Genomic DNA, 9818 nt, shown 5'->3' on the forward strand with positions numbered 1-9818 from the left:
CCACTTATGCGCCTATTTATTACGCGTTGCAAAGCACTGATTTAAAATAAGCAAAATGATTCTTTGGCATTTCAAGTAAATTAAATTACAATATTTACAAATGTCTTATAATTAGCTTAGGTTAGGTTAGGTTAATCCATGAGCAGTAGTTATATTTTAAGATGGCTGCGCTTAGATTATCGTAAATACAGTGCATTATTAGCATCATTGCCTTTGTGATCTGGCACAGTAAAGCCACTTGTTCTTGGCAACACTTTCCACTGCCACTTTGTTATCCAAAACAATTTTGGAACACTTTGAAATATACTGCAGTGGTTCGGATGTTTGAAAGGCTTACACCTATCTTCGAATAGACTCTATGGAGGGTTTATGTAATTCCTTGTAAAGGTAAAGACAAGCAGATGATTCACCACCAGTGTCCATAGTAGCGGGGTGCCTCTACAGACCTCCTTGGTCGTTCTGCTCTGTTTTTATACTTATAGAGATTAAGATGATTGACCCATCATAAGTAAATCGATTAATCTATTTCTTCCCCTTATATAAGAATTGACATTATGTTATTGTGGAGGACTTCATAGTTGTGGTTCCACCAGAAATTGATGCCTCTTTGTTATGATTGCAGCCAATATTTCGACGCACATTATAATAAGTGGCATGTTGCCTCGGCATTCCAACTGTAAAATTGAAAATATTTATTGAATATTAATTAAAGACTCCTCTATTGAATTGTTGCTTTTTCGATTGGAAATTATACTGTTCTTCATTAAAGAACACACTATTGTATAATTATCTTCATTTATGCATATTATATAATAAGAAATAGATTTTCGACGTCTTTCATACACATTATTTGGCTGTTAGCCTAAACAATACAACAAGTACTTCCTGAGTTCGGCTTTTTTCTGTCTTTTGTATTTTGACTTCCTGGTTCGCATAACAGCGTCCATATCTTCCATTCAACTTTTAATCAATTATACTTCCGCTTCCGTAAAAATTGCGCTTTTCCGCATTCATTGATTCTTTGGCTCAGCTGCTCTCTCACTCACTCATTAAATACGTCTCAAGTGTAGCTTAATTAAAGAAATTAACTCACACCGGATACGTGTGCAAGGAGCGCGTTTCTAGGTAAACAAAGTCAGTTGAGTGGAAAACCGGAATGATAATAAATACACCCACACACATACATACAAATATGTATTTACAAATAAAAGTAAAAAATCAATGAAATATTACCCGACAAAATCAAAGTGAGTGTGAGCCGTTTGCTACAGTCTGATTCATACATGGCCATATAAATAAATAATATCTTTACTGCTATTTCTGTATGCATGTCGTTGTTGTTGGTCTCCCTCTGCTCTTAGTTTTTTTTTTGTATTTTTTCGCCAGCAGCGGCGATGACAGGACATGAATATATGGCTACAAGAAAACATGCACGAGTGCACGAATATAATATTTGCTTTCGGAATGTGAGTGTGTGTGAATACAAGCGCAGATGCTAGATAAAATTAAATAATAAAAGATACGCTAACGGGACGAAGGGGGGTGAAATTTGACTTTAATATTGTCAATATATGTAGGTAGTGACATTTGTCATTTGGGGCCTTCGCCCCTTCAGGCAAAACTAACACAGCCCTGTTGACTACATTAAGCTAAGCTAATATACATAGCATACTATGTGGAAGCGTGCTTATACAGTCGTGTTTGTGTTAGTATGTTTTCATTGTGGCTGCTAAGGGAAGTCGGAATTAGTCTGATATCATCGCAAAACTATATGCGAGCAAATTGGTTTGCAAAATAGAAAGCATTGCCAAAAATATGTGTGAGACAGCGTAGGAGTGTGTGTGTGTACTCATGCTATAATATATATGTATATATGTATGTATGTAAATAAATACAAAAAGCATTTTATATGTCTGTATATGCGGCAGTAAATACGCCTAAGGGATTTACGAGCAATTAAAGCAAAAGATTGGCTTCTATGAAATGTGCTTTATAGCAATGCAAACAAACATATAAATATGTATGTGTTGATGTGCAAACATTTGCACAAAAGTGTGAGCACAGAAAATTAGATAAATAAGTAGGTAGAAGCATGCTGTTGATACAAATTGGCTTTCTAGTATGGCTGCAAATCTTTCATTATACATTTACACATCCATACATACACACATACACCAATAAGCACACTTATTCACTTTTGTTTGTATATCTGCATGCATGTTGGTGTTTGCGTAATCATACAGAGTTCATCATTCATTCACTCCGTTCAGTCAGTCAGCATGAGAACTTAGCGTTAATTGCTTATCTACGTGATTTCTTACCAAATTAACTTTGCAAATTGCAAATGTAGAACAAAGCCTGAATCAAGGTCCAGAAGTATGTATAAACACAGTATATACATGTTTACCTCTGTTTACAGTTGTATTTATGTTTGAAAAAGTACGGAATGAAGCGTATATATTTATGTAAATGTATATGTTTGTGTGCAGCATTATAGTCCAAGGGTATTTGGCATTCAAATATGTCGTTTGAGTCAGCGCTTTAGATTGTCAATGCAAACCAGCAACTCACCCATTTAGGTTAATTAAATAAAAACATTAAATATATAGATAAATATCAATACGATTTGCAGTTTTGTAATTATTTTTGTAAATTTACTTCCGTTTTCAAGTCTCTGTTCAAGGGCGTGCACATTGATGAACAGACATGTTTTTTGCAACTAAAATTTATTTATATAAATTAATTTACAGATATAACAATTATCAGGATAACGAGACGAATTTCCAGACATCTACCATATACAATATAAGGCCCAACAGAATATTGAAAATTATATATTGAAGCTAATAGCTGAGGCAGACATGTAGTACATATTTTAGTATGCTTCAGAAACCATATGTGTATCACCGGTGTTCCGAGTTTTGTTTGAACGCAAATGGTGTTCCGTACTACAATACGGTTTTAGAAACCATTAAAATTTTGTGGTGTTGTGAAATGTACTACAATGGATCGCATTGAACACACCGAAAGCTCTTCTGCCACAATCATCAGTTTTCTGACATTTTGACTTACAGAAAATAAATGAAATTCAAAATAAACTTAAATCAAAAAGATAAATTTGAAAAAATTATGTGAAAAATATGTTGAGAAGTAATACAGTGGAACTTCCTTAACTCGAACTTCTATAAGTCGAAGATCTCCATAACTCGAACTTTTGAACTGGCAATAGCGTTTAGAAATCAAATTTCATACAAATTTGCTTCCATAACTCAAACTTCTATAACTCGAATTCTTAAATTGGCAATAGAAGACAAATTTCATGCAAATCAAGGAACAATTTTAAAGCAGTCTCTATATTCGTATGGAGGCGAACAAAAAATATGATATTACACTTAAATTTCATAAAGCTTGTAAAGGCATGATATACAAACATCAAGAGACAAACAATGGAAAAATGGCGGATGGACTGACAGAGACACATCTGGATTTCAACTCATCTCGTCATCCTGATTATTTTGATATATATAACCCTAACCCTATATCAAACTCTAACTTAGTTTTATGACTGATTGTCAGTACCGAACCATGTGTAGCATTGCAATTTTTACTAAATTAATTATTTGCCCTCATTGTTATTAATTAATTTGCATTACCTTTACAGAAGGAAATCCCCACAACTGTATTGCATGATAATAGCAAAGATATTCTATGCGCTTTCGCCTATTCTAATATAACAATAATGCCAAAATTCTGTATTATGTCGCTTGGTGATTATCATAAGTCCCTCGCGGAGTCACAATGCCCAAAACCTAAGTAGCGGCATTCATAGAAGGCAGCTTTTCCGCTGATTTCCGCGAAGACAATGAACACCTGCAGAGTGTTTGCTATGCGACACATCGGCATCTATAATTGCAAATCAACATTCACAAAGCACGTTAAAGAGCTTAGCGTTCCGAAACCGTTTAACCGCAAAGCAGCTCAAATTAATTAATAAACTTTTGTGACTACTTAATCGAATTTTGACCGCCTTCAATAGTAATTCACACATGCATACATATCTCTATGGACATTATAGCGAATTTATCATATCATACGCATGCACACACATGTTCAACCAAATTAGCGGCATCAGCAGTAAAAACAACAACACTACTTCCATCAGCCACAGCGTAAGGGCGCCAGCGTCAACGGGTATTATGTCACTTTGATGTTATTCCAAATGGATTAGCCCCTAAAATTATGCTATTTCTTCATACGCAATAAGGTTTCATATTAATACAGACGAGCATCCCTGTAGGAAATTAAACGAAATTTGATGGAGATTGAAAGAGAGTTGCTTTATGGTACTCTTTCAATAGTTTTTATTTCTCCGTTTATCCATCGCACCAATTTTATCCAAATTACAGTACATCGCATTCGCTCAATAGAGTATTCTCTTACAGAAACCATGTTTACGAAGTGGTTAAAATCTACACACAACTACATACGTTTACGTCTCGTAGAACGCCATTTTGAAGCCCATGTCCATATTTCACCTATTAATTTCATTAAATATATCAAGCATCATTGAAGATAACGAAATAACATATGCAACTGCCCTCTAAAAATGATAGAAATCGGAATCAAACTATTCAATAACGTAATCTTAAAATGCGAACGCTACTGATTAAATAAATCAATGAATATTACTCATATCTGTTAGGATTTTATATTGTCGCCTTTACGTATCTTAGATTACGTGGATACTTCTTTCCTAAGGGGTAAACAGTAATACAAGTTAAGCAAACAAACACACAAAGCGAATTGGTGAAGGGTAATTTGTGTTTATGGTTAATCGTATATAGAGGATAATGTCGTATAATATACAAATATAGTTTGTATAAATATGTATTAAACATTGATATGCTATTGCTTACGTTTAATATAAATATTTGACTTAGCGTACCAAGTGTCTTTATTTTTTCATGACGTTTTAATAAGCCAACTTATTGCCATTGCTTTGTTTATATGCAAGTGTTATGTTCTAGTGGAGTCTTGTGAGATACTTTCCCTACAAGAAATTGAAGCTCTTCATTATACAGAAAGATAATGTAATATGATTTATTTTTTAACTCTTCTGGTTCCCCTTTAAATTTGATATATATATTGGATACGTATATATGTAATTATATTAATATTGTAAACTTTTAGTCAGCAGCACTGCCAAAGTAATATGTAAATTCGATGTAAGTGGTCAATACAATTCAAAATAGTGACATGAATCAGCTATAAATTGCAGTATACGTGTTTCTATTCCTCTAGAATATTTATTCTTCCAGTTTTTCTACAGGGACTAGACACATATTTTTCAACTTATTTGTTGTCCTTTTGATACTATTGTATTATATTTATAGTCTATTTATGATTATTACTTGTGGTCGACCTTTCTCTCCTCTCTCCTTCTTCGCTTTACCAAATGGACTGCAATTAAATGGGTATTTGTCGTTTGAGTGAACACACGAATTTATAGATGGCATAAATCTATTCATATGTGTATAAATAATTAACTTATGAATAAGAGCAAAAGTATATGTGCAATTACGTGGTTATAAATATTGTGTTTCTGTGATACCGCACTTGAATTTCTAGTGCAAATCTATACAATTTTAGTTAGCCCTATAAACGCGCTATTTCATGAAATTACTGAAAATATGGTCAAAGGTAAACAAAGTGGCCCAAACTGTGCCAGCGTAGACAATAGTGGTGCTCTCGGTTGTTTTATATAACACCATAAGAGAAACTTTGAATGCCCATAAAGCAGAATGTTTATTAGGAGATTTCGTTTTCGAACATCAAAAACATCGATTTAAAATATGTCAGAAATCGAAATCGTCATATTTTATCCATTCTGAAATCGGTCGGCCGTGAGCCATGTGCTCATCATCATATATTTAATAACGCAAAATTTGGAAAAGTATTGATGATTTGGTAATTAAGGCATATTTAGTACAGTTTTTGTAGTTTATTTGATATATTTAATAAACTAGCAGACTGCTCCGGCTTCACACGGGTTTAAACAAACATTTCAGAAGTTGTAAGATTTTACTCATATGTATATAAAAAAGTAAAATAAGGAAAATTCAAACATGAAATTATATTTTATTTGTAATGAGCTATAACTTTATAACGACCTCTAGTCTCAGGTGTCCGTTGTTTTTTTTTTTTTTCTCTGATAATGAAGGTGTTGGGAATGCTCAGAGTTCGGCGCCCTAGTGCGAGCTTGTATATTTCCAATATTTTGTTCTTCAAGCCGCTGCACATGCTCCGTACTCGACTCTCAGGCGCGTACTTGGGAGATTTTGAAATTTTGTTCAGCAAGCAATTGCGAGCGTTCGTTACTCGACTCTCTGGCATGCGATTGCCGAGCGTAGAGAATGACTTGCAAATCGATTTTCAGTTTCAGTTTTGGATCCTCAATCACGGAGGTTTTTTGATACCCTCACCTGGGAACTATTTCCAAAAAGTTGAGATTGATAGCAATAAAAATATAGCCTATGTTACTCGGGGTGAATGTAGCTTTCCAATGGCGAAAGAATTTTTAAAATCGGCACAGTAGTTTTTGAGTTTATTCATTAGAAACATACATACAAATCTTTCCTCATTATAATAGTACAGTAGAATCCCGATTACCCGAACATCGATTATCCGAATATCCGATTATCCGGACTCATTCGTCTCGGCTCTTATTGTCGCGTCCGATCGTGTTACGTGTACTCCCGCTCTCAGGTTGTCTCTTATTTTTGTCTGCCTTTTTTTGTTGGAAATTTACAATGTCCAAGCGAAAAAGAGTAGTGTTGTTTCTTAAGTGAAGATAATTGAGAGTATAGAAAATGGTGAATCTGGCAGTAAGTTGGCACAAATATGTGGTGTAGGAACTTCTACAATACTAGACATTAAAAAGAATTCTGATTCCATAATGAAATTCACCTGCGCGCTTGAGAAAGAAGATGGAAGTTCGCAACGTAAAGTTATGAAAAAATCTTAACATGAAATTCTGGAGAATGCAGTTATTACTTGTTTTTACAAAAGAGAACATGCGGCCAGCCCATATCAGGTCCTCTGTTATGTGAAAAAGCATTGGATTTTAATTAAAACTTGGTGGGGATAATTCTTTTAAAGCGAGCTGTGGATGGTTAGCAAGATTCAAATCTAGACATGGCATTCGAGAACTGGAGATTCAAGGAGAAAAACTTTCTGCTAACGTTGCATCAGCCGACTCTTTTGTAGACGAGTTAAAAGAATTTCTAGATGAAAAAGAATGCGATTTAGATTTTGTATACAATGCAGATGAAACAGATCTTAATTGGAAAGCTCTACCAAGCAGATCGTTAGCATCGCGTTGTGAAAATGCAGCACCTGGGCACAAAGTGTGTAAGGACAGAGTTACAGTTATGATTTGCGCAAACGCTAATGGAACACATCGATTGCCACTGCTACTTATTGGTAAATCAAAAAATTCGCGCTGTTTCAAAAATGTTAAAATCCACATATTTGCCATATATATTGTATAAAGTCCATTGAATGTTGGAAACCATAATATTAGGTTAGAAGCACCGAGGTCCTCATATTCGATATATGGGGCCTTAAATACCTATGGTCCGATTTCGTCGATTTTTAGGATGGGGCTGCCATACTATTAACATAGTATTTGTGCAAAGTTCTGCACCGATATCTTCACTAGTGCTTACTTTATATATTGCAATGTAAACGATTCAGATCGACTTCAAAGTTCTGGTAGGAAGTAGGCGTGGTTGTAAAGCGATTTGGCCAATTTTCACAACATATCATTGGGATGTAAGATAACCAAGTTTCATTGAAATCGGTCGAGTAGTTCCTGAGATATGGTTTTTGACCCATAAGTGGGCGACGCCACGCCCATTTTCCATTTTGTAAAAAATCTGAGTGTAGCTTCCATCTGCCATTTCTTATGTGAAATTTAGTGTTTCTGTCGTTTTTTGTTAGTGAGTTAACCCACTTTTAGTAATTTTCAATCTAACCTTTGTATGGAAGGTGGAAGGTTTTTACTCGGACGGACGGAGGGACGGACGGACAGACAGACATTTGAACTCCACTTCACCCTGATCACTTTGGTATATATAACCCTATATCTGACTCGTTTAGTTTTGGGTGTTACAAACAACCGCTATGTGAACAAAACTATAATACCCTCTAGCAACTTTGTTGCGAGAGTATAAAAAGGGCTTGGAATAAATTATTAAAATTAACTCTATCTAATTCCTCGAATAAACCGCATGACGATTTTAAATAAATAACAGAAGCAATGAAAATTCTTAGCATTGGTGAAGGGTGCGATGAAGAAAATATTAAGCAATGGCTGAACTGCGATAATGAAGACCATGGATTCCAAATATTAACTGATGAAGAAATCAATGAGGATTTGAACAATAACGAGAGAGAAGATGAAGAAGAGACTGAAACTGGGGATGTATATCAAATACCATCTCACGCAGAAAGACAGGATGTATCGGATCCCATACAGTTGTTACCACAGAAACGCATCAGGGACTTGACCGCAATGAAACGCAATGAATTTCCAACCAAAATTTTAAATTACATAGGCATTATGTAATACATTATTTATCGTTATAGCTCGGTTTTTATATATCGTATATATTATCTAAACTACACTTGTAAAACTTATTACATAATAAAACTTTATTATATGTCATTTAAATATTGTTTGATTTGCTTTGAAATCGATTATCCGGATTTTCGATTATACGGAATACCCCTGGTTTTATTTGATCCGGATAATCGGGATTCTACTGTACATAGATATATTTATAAACTTTTTTTGAAGATTTATTAAAGAAGCTTAGGCCATAGATGTTGTTAAGTAGAGTTTCTTTCTTTTAAAGTATATGAACAATATCATTCCATCTCTACATTCAGACATTTATGAAGTCTAGTGTAGTTTAGTAGTTTTATATCCATTCTCTTGGCTACAACATTTTTATCCGTGTTTACACATTTACTTAAAAAGCGATTGCTCTCCACTTAATTTATCTTGCGCAAATTCTATTCAAACATTTTAATTATATGCAAGTCGCTGTCACTGTTGCTGCAGCTGCTATGGTTAATTAAAAACAAACAATGGCCTAAATAAAAACGCATTCAAAATAGGTTGCAACACATGGACATATACGAATTAACCGCGCAAGATGCAAATTAACATACTCGTACATATGTATGCAAGTATACTGTATTCGTATAAGGCTTTAAAGAAGAAAAAAACAGTGTTGGAAAAGTATAGTTTTGGTACTTCAACGGCTGCCAGTTACAACATTAAGCACACATACATACAGTATGTCAACTATTCGATCACACCTGGGTACCAGAAAAGAATTTTTGTTTAGAACTTTTTTATTTGTAATGACAATCCAATTTTATTTCATATACAAAACAAGTAAAGGTAATAAATTCAAGTTAATACTTTTTTTTTCAAAACGCATGTTTCATTTAAAAGATTTGTTAAAAACTTCTCCGCTGCACATTTGATCAATTAGTTGACACAAACGAATATTTTACTTAATATTTAATATGACCACATTTTGCTTTAATTACTGCCTAAATTTGTTTGGGCATGGACTCGACTAGCTTTTTGCAGAAAGCTCCGCTAATTTTTTGCCAGGAATTTTGAGCCTTCTGCCATAAATCGTTAAGATTCTGACACTCACCTGGAGTATCAGAAATCGCACGCTTGACCTCAACCCAAGCATGTTCGATTGGGTTGAGGTCTGGCGATTGAGGGGGCCAGT

The 9818-nt window shown here is 34.4% G+C and overlaps 1 pseudogene; it reads left to right on the forward strand.

Moving 5' to 3' along the window:
• Positions 1-6809: 6809 nt before the first annotated feature.
• On the forward strand, positions 6810-8629 carry LOC128921919 (jerky protein homolog-like; annotated as a pseudogene).
• The last annotated feature ends 1189 nt before the right edge of the window (positions 8630-9818 follow it).

This window comes from Zeugodacus cucurbitae, chromosome 2, assembly GCF_028554725.1.
Source record: "Zeugodacus cucurbitae isolate PBARC_wt_2022May chromosome 2, idZeuCucr1.2, whole genome shotgun sequence".
Classification (NCBI taxonomy): domain Eukaryota; kingdom Metazoa; phylum Arthropoda; class Insecta; order Diptera; family Tephritidae; genus Zeugodacus; species Zeugodacus cucurbitae.